At 40.5% G+C, this 11,987-nt stretch overlaps 1 long non-coding RNA gene across 1 annotated transcript; it reads right to left on the reverse strand.

Annotated features, from left to right (window-relative positions):
* Positions 1-3,690: 3,690 nt before the first annotated feature.
* On the reverse strand, positions 3,691-4,294 carry LOC131923670 (uncharacterized). The gene is made up of 2 exons (XR_009382652.1): positions 4,047-4,294; positions 3,691-3,897 (listed from the first exon to the last, which is right to left on the reverse strand). It is a non-coding gene; the product is annotated as an uncharacterized LOC131923670 (long non-coding RNA).
* Between the last annotated feature and the right edge of the window lie 7,693 nt (positions 4,295-11,987).

Below are 11,987 nucleotides of genomic sequence, written 5' to 3' on the forward strand. Positions count from 1 at the left end.
ACCGTTTTAGTTCGGCAAAAGCTTTCAAGTGAACTGAACAGAGGATTCTTCTCTCACCTTCCCTGAGTCCCCTGCCCAAGGGTGCCCTCTCTTCTACCGATGGATGTTTGTCACGAAGCAATTTTGAATGTTGATCTTGCTTCTTTGAGCGAAGAGGGAGCGCTGTGCCTTCAGGTCAATATCCTTCCTAACCACAACAGAATGTAAGCCCCATTCTCAGACAGAGTGCGATACATGTGTTCAAAGCTGAAGAAAACATGAAAGGGGATGAGGGCTAAGGCTGGAGACAGTTTCTGGGCGTTCACAGGTAAGCCGATACTTTGAGATTCTTGGAGATTAGCGTTCTATCAAACAACAGAACATCTTTGGCAAGAAGAAACCTAAGGGATTAATGGCGAGTCGGGGAAGCTGGCTGTGGGAGTATGGGGGACAGATGTGTACAGAGGGTGCAAAAGCCATTCTTCTTAGAGCTGGGAAAAGTTTAGACATTCTGGGGATTGAGCCAGATAAATTTTAGTTTAAGCCTTTGAGATCGCAGATTACAACAAGCAGGGACAAGTTTAACCACAGTCGACGCAGGTTAAAACACAGACCCACTTACACCCAAGTGTGCACATACACGTGCCCAGCTGCACGGGGTTGCTTGTTTGTTTTGATGGGTTTGTTTTATTTTTCTGGTGATTTTGTGTGACTGTCATTGGCTTAGGGGTAGAGGTCACTGACACATGGTATAAGTGATTTGAAATTATCAAAAGAGCAGTAAACTGCACTTTAACGGACACTTTGGAGACAGAATACAAGAGGAAAAAAACATGGACTGATACACAGATCTTAGCTGATTTAAATAGTGTGTGTGTGTGTGTGTGTGTGTGTGTGTAAGTGTGTAAATTGAGAAATTTCATCAGGAAGTTGAAAAATAAAGGAACTGTCAACAAAATGCGTTTGACTTGGTGCAGCATATTGCCTTTAGGAATAGTATAGAGATAACAGGCCAAATGTATGCTTCAGTAGTGAAGTAGGTGATTTTTTTTTTCTTTCCTTTCTGCTGTGGAGTAATAGAGCATGTCATAACCTTCTGATTTATTTATTCTCCATAAGTCTTCACCTTGGCTGAGCCCAGTTTCATGTTTTTAATCTGTTCATGTGGGTTCAGCTGAGGTCTCCCACCGACTTCCCTCAGGAAAACCTACGGATGTCCAGCATGGCCTCACTCAAGCGCTCCGCTGGTGTCAGCTGTAATGCTGGACCTCTCTTCTCAGTCGGCTCTCAGTCAGTCACCTGGCAAGAGATGTCTAAACAGTGACCTTGAGAAGACAGAAGACAGCTCAAATGAGACAGGCACATTTCAAAATAGAGGAAATTAAAGGTAGGTCAATCAATAAAGATAATGGAAAGTTTAAAAATGATCTGATAGTGTCACTACCCATATTTTTCTCCTACAAATGTTTCAAGATTTCCCAGAGCCAGCAGTACAATAGCTCTTATGTTTTTGTATATTATTATTATTATTATTATTAATATTAATATTTTCTAGTTCTAAACTCAGGGTTCTGGTGGAAAGTAGCAGTCATTAACAGAGAGGGTGGAAAGGAGAAAACAAGAGCTGGTCACAGGAAAAACTATAAAATTATTTCACAAGAGAAAGTGAAGAATCGTTCACTTGCTTTCAGTTGCAATGGAGTTTAAGCAGATGGAATTGCCTTACTCATGCAGGAATTTGGCAGGGCACTGGGGTTAACAAATTGAGCCTCGTGACAAAGGTTATGGGATCTCAGATGAGGACAACTGGCCCTGAGCATCTGCTTAACATCCTTTTCATCTTATAGAAGGGAGTTTGAAAACGTATTTTGGCTCAGGATTTCATCATCTTTGCTAAATAGATTTCTGTTTATTATACTTCTAATAATATTATTACTACACATTGATAAAAGTTAGAAGCAAAGGAAGCCATTAGCCATTACTACCTGCTATATCTTTTAAGAGGGAGGATGTTTTCAACTGCCATGAAAGATCTAATAGTCAGTAATTACTGAGGAGTTAATACCTGTGTCCCTTCATTTTAATGGCACCATCAATTTTATAGATGAAAGTTTGAATGAAAACTTTAGGAAACTTTCCTTGTAGGCATTCAGCCAAAGTGGAATTACCATACTTAAGGGCTCCACCATTTGAGCCCACATATGTATGTGTGTGTCTTGATAGGATCATATCTTTGTTCTATATGGATGTATTTTTTCTTTCTTTCTTTTTTTTTTTTTTTTTTTTTTTTTTTTTTAAAAAAAAAAGACCACTGGGGCTGAGAAAATTGCCTATAAAATGCTTGCCTTGCAAGCTTAAGGACCCAAGTTTGATCCTCAGAATTCTCATTAAAAAGGCAGGGCATGATGATATTTCCTCCTAATCTCAGTGTTGGGGAAATGGAGACAGGCGCATCCCTGGTACCCACTGAATAGCCAAGCCTGCCTACTTAGAGAGTTCCAGGCTAGTGAGAGACCCTGTGTAAAGAAACTGAAAGGTGGGCGGCACTTGGAGAATGACATCTGAGGTCGTCCTCTGGCCTCCACATACTTGTGCATACATTTGCACACACACACACACACACACACACACACACACACACACACACCATTGGTATCAGAGGTAAAATAGAATCAAACTGCTTCTATTCAGTGTTTGTTTTCTGTGTCTAAGAAATACATGGGCAAACACATTGGTGTAAATGCAGTAACAACCTGTGGAAAGGAAGGCATACTGAACTAGGAATCAGGGTTTCTAGGTGTGAGGTCTGGCTTTGCCATCACAGGAATTGTGATTTTGGGTGACTATGCTTACTCTTTTTTTTTTTTTAAGTGTGTGTGGGTTTTTTTTTTTTTTTTTTTTTAGTCTTTTTTGTTGTTGTTGTTGTTTTTTTTTTATGAGACAGGATTTCTCTGTGTTGCCCTGGTTGTCCTGGACCTTGATCTGTGAACAAGGCTAGCCTCAAATTTAGAGAGCCACCTGCCTCTGCCTCCCAAGTGCAGGGATTAAAGGTGTGTACCACCACTTCCGTCTACACTCTGCTGACTCTTACTGTGGTCTAGTTTTTCTAGTACAATACAAGGGCTTACCAGTATGCATAGACATCCTCCTCCTGAGGATTCTGTAATAAGACATTCTACAACTGCTTTTGTTTCATTTGAGTAGTTCCAAATTAACCTTTTAAAAAATTATTGGAAAATATTACCATTTTTTTTAAAGCAGTCTACAGAATTTCTTAATCCTAACAGATTTTTAACTTGGAAAAAAAATCTAAGATGACATGCTTTGGAAGTTCTCAAACTGTACGTGCTTCAGAAAAAAACTGGGTCACTTGTTAAAATAATGACTCTTATACCCCACTCCTAGAATATTTTCTGATTCAGCAGGTCTAGGACAGGCATCCAAATTTGGATTTCCAACTTTTTTTGGGGGGGGTAATATTGATATATTGCCCATCTCACCACACTGTGAACATCACTCTGTTCTCTCAAACTATTCATTTACCAGACCAGGGAACGGACTTTGCAAAGTTAATTGAATTACCCATGCTTACTCATCAAGTGAGCCACTGACCAAGAGCAGCCAAACCCTAGTCTTACAGCTTCTGAGGTCAGAGCCTTCTCCAGGGTACCACAGTTCCCTTCTTTGAATGAGAGTTATATGGTACAAACCGACAATTCCAAATGAGTTTATTCCAGTCCACACTGCTGCTCAGACAGTCTTCTGCTGAGAAGCGATTTTTCGGTAAGCAGCTAAGAGTCTAAATAGGCAACAATTTTCCTTCTTCCTTCCTTCCTTCTGTCCTTTGCCCTTCCTCCACCCATCCTTTTTTCTTTCTTGTGGCCTTTCCTGGGCTTATGCTTCCATGAAGAATTAAGCCTGAAATTGGGCAAAGGAAATAAGACACATTTATCAGTAACAGACTTCTGTCAAAACTACAGACTCAAAGTAAACAACCCAACAACTGAATACACTTTAAGTCTATTTTCATGGTTTTGCTTTTTTTTTATTAATAATAAAAAACATACTGAGTTTGTTCCTTGTGATACCCAATTTTGGTAAATTTGAAGCTTGTGGTTTGGAAAACAATCCTCTGTCTACATCCTGGCAGTACAGAGGATGAGATTCTATCTTCAGGTCTTCAGAGATTTGTACAAACCGTGCTGGTGAATGCAATGGAGATAGAAGAAGCTTGCTTCCCCCCAGACACTGAGAGAGCTTCAGGCCCAGGCTCAAGCTCACCTGTCCCTCTAGCAGCATCCTTGGGCTCATCTTGGCCCCCACATGGGCTCTGCACTCCTCATGTCTGAGGTTAGAGTTTTGCTGACTTCTCCACTTGAGGGCGCGGGCCAATGGAAGCTGTCTGAGAAGGCTCTCTACTGCCTGGCATTCTTTTCTCTACTTGAGTTTGGGCTCAAGCTTGCTTCTAATTATATGCTGAGAACTCCTAATATTAAAATCGGAACTCCCATATGGTCCAAACTCTAAGAACCTTTAAGTACTGACATGATGTCACAAGTGGGAAAATTCCACACCTGACATATCCTGGTGACATATCACAGCCCAAATCTAGAAGCATCAAAAATATTCTATAAAGTTACTCTTAGCCTATGTCTCTAGGTTGAGTATGAATGTAAAGGGATTCTATGCTTATATCCAGGCTTCTCTCCAGATATCTTAGGATATTTATAAAAATACTCCCAAATCTGATGAAAATTTAATATCATAAATACTTCTGGTTCCAAGCATTTCAGACAGGAATGCTCAACCTGTGATAAATGTGACCAGTGGATGGGATGGCACTTTCCAAAAGTAGGGTACACAAGGAATCTTTCTTGCTTTTGCTTGAGAGCTGCCTTGAGGAGGGGACTGTGTGGCAGGAAACGAAGGGAGGCTGCTGGCTACAGCTGGCAAGGAATAAATGCTCTCAGTACCCTGGCTGGCAAAAGATGGATCCTCCACACCACACGAGTGAACCTGGAAGCTCATCTTTCTTTTGCCAAACCTTGGAGGTATTAGTCTTGGCAGGTCATGTCATGTATATCCTTGAGGCAAAGGCATGCAAGCAAAATGCATACAGACCCTGGACTCAGAGTCATGGAATAGAGAGTATTTGTTGTTTTAAGCCACACTGAGTTTTGGGGGTAAATTTTACTGCAGTAGGTAATCACTGTAGAAATCACAAATTTTAGGTGTCATTCTCTTAAAAAAATGAGATTTGGGGCTGGAGAGATAGCTGTGTGGTTAAGAGCACTGGCTGTTCTTCCAGAGGACCTGAATTAGATTCCCGGCACCTATATGAGGCTCACAACTGTCTACGACTCTTGTCTCAGGGAATCTAGTACCTTCTTACCACCATGGATGCTGCATGCCTGTGGTACACAGGCATTAGCATTAGTACAAGTAAAACACCCACACAGATAAAATAAAATGAAAAAAAAAGTTGTTGTTTTTTTTTAATTGAGATTCCAGACTTAGCTTTCAGATACCTGACTTAAATCAGTCTTGACGAGAGCTCAGAAATCTATTTTCAAGCAATCATTCTAGGTAGTCTTAATACATCGAATCTTAGAAGCTCACTTTGGAAAACACTAGTTCCTAAGCTGTTTTTCAGAATAAAACTCATAGATACGTGAAGAGAGACCCTGTCAAGAGGCAACCGAGTTGAAAGGTCCATTTGGATCAGTGTCCTCCTCGTAGGGACAATTTAGACACATATCCCAGGGCTGAACTGCACAGAGCAAAGCCCTCATGAAGACACAGGCGGGAAAAGGTTATCCATAAGCCAAGGAAGGAAACTGCAGGAGAGGAGATTCCTGCTGACACCCGGACCTCAGTCTTCTGGCCGCCAGAGCTGCAAGAAACTTAATTTCTGCTTGGTAAGCCACCCAGTCTGTGGTATTTTGTTATGGAAGTCTAGAAAAATAAAACACCTACCAGCATGGGTTTGCACAGGACTGTCTGTTCTCAGGCATGTATGAATGACTGTGTACTATGCCCCAGCAATGCTGAAGATTCTGTGATTCAGATAGATATTTAATATTCTTTTTTTTTTAATTTTTATTTTGCAATACAATTCAGTTCTACATATCAGCCACAGATTCCCTTGTTCTCCCCCCTCCCGCCCCCCTTCACCTTCCCCCCAGTCCGCCCCCCATTCCAATCTCCTCCAGGGCAAAGCCTTCCCCACAGACTGAGATCAACCTGGTGGACTCAGTCCAGGTAGGCCCAGTCCCCTCCTCCCAGGCCGAGCCAAGGGACCCTGCATAGGCCCCAGGTTTCAAACAGCCGACTCATGCAATGAGCACAGGACCCGGTGCCACTGCCTGGATGCCTCCCAAACAGATCAGGCCAATCAACTGTCTTACCCACTCAGAGGGCCTGATCCAGTTGGTGACCCCTCAGTCATTGGTTCATATTTCATGTGTTTCCGTTTGTTTGGCTATTTGTCTCTGTGCTTTATCTGCCCTTGGTCTCAACAATTCTCTCTCATATAAACCCTCCTCATTCTCGCTAATTGGACTCCCAGAGATCCACCTGGGGCCTAGTCATGGATCTCTGCATCCAGATCCCTCAGTAGTTGGATGAGGTTTCTAGCACGACAATTAGGGTGTTTGGCCATCCCATCACCAGAGTAGGTCAGTTCGGACTGTCTCTCGACCATTGCCAGCAGTCTGTTGTGGGGGTATCTTTGTGGATTTCTGTGGGCCTCTCTAGCACTTTGTTTCTTCCTATTCTCGTGTGGTCTTCATTTACCATGGTCTCCTATTCCTTGTTCTCCCTCTCTGTTGTTGATCCAGCTGGGATCTCCCACTCACCCAAGCTCTCTTTCCTCGACCCTCGCCCTTCACTACCCCCACTCATGTCCAGGCTGTTCATGTAGATCTCATTCCATTTCTCTGTCATTGGGCGATCCCTGTGTCTTTCTTGGGGTCCTGTTTTCCAGGTAGCCTGCCTGGTGATGTGAGTAGCAGTCCAGTCATCCTTGTTCCACATCTAGTATCCTGTTATGAGTGAGTACATACCATGTTTGTCTTTCTGAGTCTGGGATACCTCACTCAGGATGATTTTTTCTAGATCCATCCATTTCTCTGCAAACCTCATGATGTCATTGTTTTTCTCTGCTGAGTAGTATTCCATTGTGTATATGTACCACATTTTGTTTATCCATTCTTCAGTTGAAGGACATCTAGGTTGTTTCCATGTTCTGGCTATTACAAACAATGCTGATATGAACATAGCTGAACAAGTGCTCTTGTGGTGTGGTTGAGCATTCCTTGGGTATATGCCCAAAAGTGGTATAGCTGGATCTTGGGGGAGATGGATTCCCAATTTTCTAAGAAATCGCCATATTGATTCCCAAAGTGGTTGTACAAGCTTGCATTCCCACCAGCAGTGGAGGAGAGTTCCCCTAGCTCCACATCCTCTCCAGCATAAGGTGTCTTCAGTGTTTTTGATCTTAGCCATTCTGACAGGCGTAAGGTGGTATCTCAGAGTTGTTTTGATTTGCATTTCCCTGATGATTAGGGATGTTGAGCAATTCCTTAAATGTCTTTCAGCCATTTGAGTTTCCTCTGTTGAGAATTCTCTGTTTAGTTCTATAGCCCATTTCTTAATTGGACTGTTGGGCATTTTGATGTCTAATTTCTTGAGTTCCTTATATATTCTGGATATCAGTCCTCTGTCAGATGTGGGATTGGTGAAGATCTTTTCCCATTCTGTAGGATGTCGCTTTGCTTTGTTGACCGTATCCTTTGCCCTACAAAAGCTTCTCAGTTTCAAGAGGTCCCATTGATTGATTGTTTCTCTCAGTGTCTGTGCTACTGGTGTTCTATTTAGAAAGTGGTCTCCTATGCCAATGCATTCAAGACTACTTCCTACTTTCTCTTCTAGCAGGTTCAGAGTAGCTGGATTTATGTTGAGGTCCTTGATCCACTTGGACTTAAGTTTTGTGCACGGTGATAGATATGGATCTATTTGCAGCCTTCTACATGTTGATATCCAGTTTTGCCAGCACCATTTGTTGAAGATGCTTTCTTTATTCCATTGTGCACTTTTGGCTTCTTTGTCAAAAATTATTTGTTCATAGGTGTGCGGATTAATGTCAGGGTCTTCAATTCAATTACATTGGTCCACATGTCGGTTTTTATGCCAGTACCAAGCTGTTTTTATTACTGTAGCTCTATAGTACAGCTTGAAGTCAGGGATCATGATGCCTCCAGAGGTTGTTTTATTGTACAGGATTCTTTTGGCTATCCTGGGTTTTTTGTTTTTCCATATGAAGTTGAGTATTATTCTTTCCAGGTCTGTGAAGAATTGTGTTGGTATTTTGATGGGGATTGCATTGAATCTGTAGATTGCTTTTGGTAAGATTGCCATTTTTACTATGTTAGTTCTGCCTATCCATGAGCATGGGAGATCTTTCCATTTTCTGACATCTTCTTCAATTTCTTTTTTCAGGGACTTAAAGTTCTTGTCATATAGGTCCTTCACTTGCTTGGTTAGTGTTACCCCAAGGTATTTTATGTCATTTGTGGCTATAGTAAAGGGTGATGTATCTCTGATTTCCTTCTCCGCTTTTTTGTCCATTGTATATAGGAGGGCTACTGATTTTTTTGAGTTGATCTTGTATCCTGCTATGTTGCTGAAGGTGTTTATAAGTTGTATCAGCTCCTTGGTGGAATCTTTGGGGTTGCTCAAGTATACTATCATGTCATCTGCAAATAGGGAAAGCTTGACTTCTTCCTTTCCAATTTGTATCCCCTTAATCTCCTTATGTTGTCTTACTGCTCTGGCTAGAACTTCAAGTACTATATTGAATAAGTATGGGGAGAGCGGACAGCCTTACCTCGTTCCTGATTTTAGTGGAATTGCTTTGAGTTTCTCTCCATTTAATTTGATGTTGGCTGTTGGCTTGCTGTAAATTGCCTTTATTATGTTTAGGTATGTTCCCTGTATTCCTGATCGCTCCAAGACCTTTATCATGAATGGGTGTTGGATTTTGTCAAATGCCTTTTCAGCATCTAGTGAGATGATCATGTGATTTTTTTCTTTGAGTTTGTTTATATGGTGTATCACATTGACAGACTTTCGTATGTTGAACCATCCTTGCATCCCTGGAATGAATCCTACTTGATCATGGTGGATAATTGTTTTGATGTGTTCTTGGAGTCTGTTTGCCAGTATTTTATTGAGTATTTTTGCATCAATGTTCATGAGGGAGATCGGTCTGTAGTTCTCTTTCTTTGTTGTATCCTCGTTTGGTTTGGGAATCAGGGTAATTGTAGCCTCATAGAAGGAGTTTGGTAATGTTCCTTCTGTTTCAATTGTATGGAACAATTTAGAGAGTATTGGTATTCTTTGAAGATCTGGTAGAATTCTGCACTGAAACCATCTGGTCCTGGGCTTTTTTTGGTTGGGAGACTTTTAATGACTGTTTCTATTTCGTTAGGGGTTATTGGACTATTTAAATAGTTTATCTGGTCTTGATTTAATTTAGGTATGTGGTACCTATCCAGAAAATTATCCATTTCTTTTAGGTTTTCCAGTTTTGTGGAATAGAGGTTTTTGAAGTATGACCTGATGATTCTCTGGATTTCCTCAATGTCTGTTGTTATGTCCCCCTTTTCATTTCTGATTTTGTTGATTTGGATGCTCTCTCTCTGTCTTTTGGTTAGTTTGGATAAGGGCTTGTCTATCTTGTTGATTTTCTCAAAGAACCAACTCTTTGTTTCATTAATTTTTTGTATTGTTCTCTTTGTTTCTATTTTATTGATTTCAGCTCTCACTTTGATAATTTCCTGGCATCTATTTTTCCTGGGAGACTTTGCTTCTTCCTGTTCTAGAACTTTCAGGTGTGCTGTTAAGTCACTAGTGTGAGATTTCTCCAGCTTATTTATGTGGGCGTTTAGTGCTATGAATTTCCCTCTTAGTACTGCTTTCATAGTGTCCCATAGGTTTGGATATGTGGTGTCTTCATTTTCGTTGATCTCTAGGAAGTTTTTAATTTCTTTCTTTATTTCTTCCTTAACCCATTGGTGATTCAGTTGGGTATTGTTCAGTTTCCATGAGATTGTAGGTTTTCTGTAGTTTTTGTTGTTGTTGAAATCCAACTTTAGACCATGGTGGTCTGATAGAACACAGGAGGTTATTCCAATTGTTTTGTATCTGTTTAGATTTGTTTTGTGACCAAGTATGTGGTTGATTTTAGAGAAGGTTCCATGGGGTGCTGAGAAGAAGGTATATTCTTTTTTGTTAGGATGGAATGTTCTGTAGATGTCGATTAAGTCCATTTGAGTCATGACATCAATTAAGTCCTTTATTTCTCTGTTAAGTTTCGATTTGGGGTATCTGTCCAGTGGTGAAAGTGGGGTATTGAGGTCTCCCACTATTAACATGTGGGGTTTTATATGTGATTTAAGCTTTAATAATGTTTCTTTTACATATGTGGGTGCCCTTGTGTTTGGGGCATAAATGTTCAGAATTGAGACTTCATCTTGGTGGATCTTTCCTGTGATGAGTATGTAATGCCCTTCTTGATCTCTTTTGATTGATTTTAGTTTGAAGTCTATTTTGCTGGATATCAGGATGGCTACACCCACTTGTTTCTTAAGACCGTTTGATTGGAAAGTCTTTTCCCAGCCTTTTATTTTTAGGTAGTGTCTATCTTTGAATTTGAGATGTGTTTCTTGTATGCAGCAGAAAGATGGGTTCTGCTTTTGTATCCATTCTGTAAGCCTATGTCTTTTTATAGGTGAATTAAGTCCATTGATATTGAGGGATATTAATGTCCAGTGATTGTTCATTCCTGTTATTTTTTGGTGGTGATGTGTGTGTATTTTTCTTCGTTGGGGTTTACTGCTGTGGCTTTATCTATTGCCTGTGTTTTCGAGGTTGTATCTGACTTCCTTAGGTTGGAATTTTCCTTCTAGTGCTTTCTGTAGGGCTGGGTTTGTGGATAAATATTGTTTAAATCTGGCTTTGTCATGGAATGTCTTGTTCACTCCATCTATGATGATTGAAAGTTTTGCTGGGTATATTAGTCTAGGCTGACATCCACGGTCTCTTAGTGTCTGCATTACATCTGTCCAGGACCTTCTGGCTTTCAAAGTCTCCATTGAGAAATCGGGTGTTATTCTGATAGGTTTGCCTTTATATGTCACTTGGCCTTTTTCCTTTGCTGCTCTTAATATTCTTTCTTTATTTTGTACGTTTAATTGCTTAATTATTATGTGGCGAGGGGACTTTTTTTGGGGGTCTAGTCTGTTTGGTGTTCTATAGGCTTCCTGTATCTTCATAGGCGTTTCCTTCTTTAAGTTGGGAAAGTTTTCTTCTATGATCTTGTTGAATATATTTTCTGTGCCCTTGAGTTGGTATTCTTCTCCTTCTTCTACCCCTATTATTCATAGGTTTGGTCTTTTCATGGTGTCCCAAATTTCTTGGACATTTTGGTTCATGACTTTGTTGACTTTAGTGTTTTCTTTGACTGATGAATCTATTTCTTCTATTGTATCTTCAACGCTAGAGATTCTCTCTTCCATCTCTTGCATTCTGTTGATTATACTTGCATCTGAAGTTCCCAATCGTTTTCTCAGATTTTCTATTTCCAGCATTCCCTCTGTTTGTGTCTTCTTCATTTTTTCTATTTCCCTTTTCAGGTTTTGGACTGTTTCCTTCATTTGTTTCATTGATTTTTCTTGATTTTCTTTCAGTATTTTATTGTTCTCTTCCAGGACTTTTTTGATTTCTTCTAATTTGTTTGCCCTTTCCTCTAGTTGTTTACAGCATTCTTCACATTTTTTTGTCTTTTCCTCTACACGAGCCTCTAGCTTCTTCATGATGACATTCATAAGGCTATTTTCTTCTACTTCTTCCAATTTCTGATGTTCAGGTCTAGGTGTTGGAGGAGGGGTAGGGCCTGGTGATGGTGTATTGCTATTCATTTTGTTGTATGTGTTTCTGCCTTGACG

Source organism: Peromyscus eremicus, chromosome 13, assembly GCF_949786415.1.
Source record: "Peromyscus eremicus chromosome 13, PerEre_H2_v1, whole genome shotgun sequence".
In the NCBI taxonomy this organism is placed as follows: Eukaryota; Metazoa; Chordata; class Mammalia; order Rodentia; family Cricetidae; genus Peromyscus; species Peromyscus eremicus.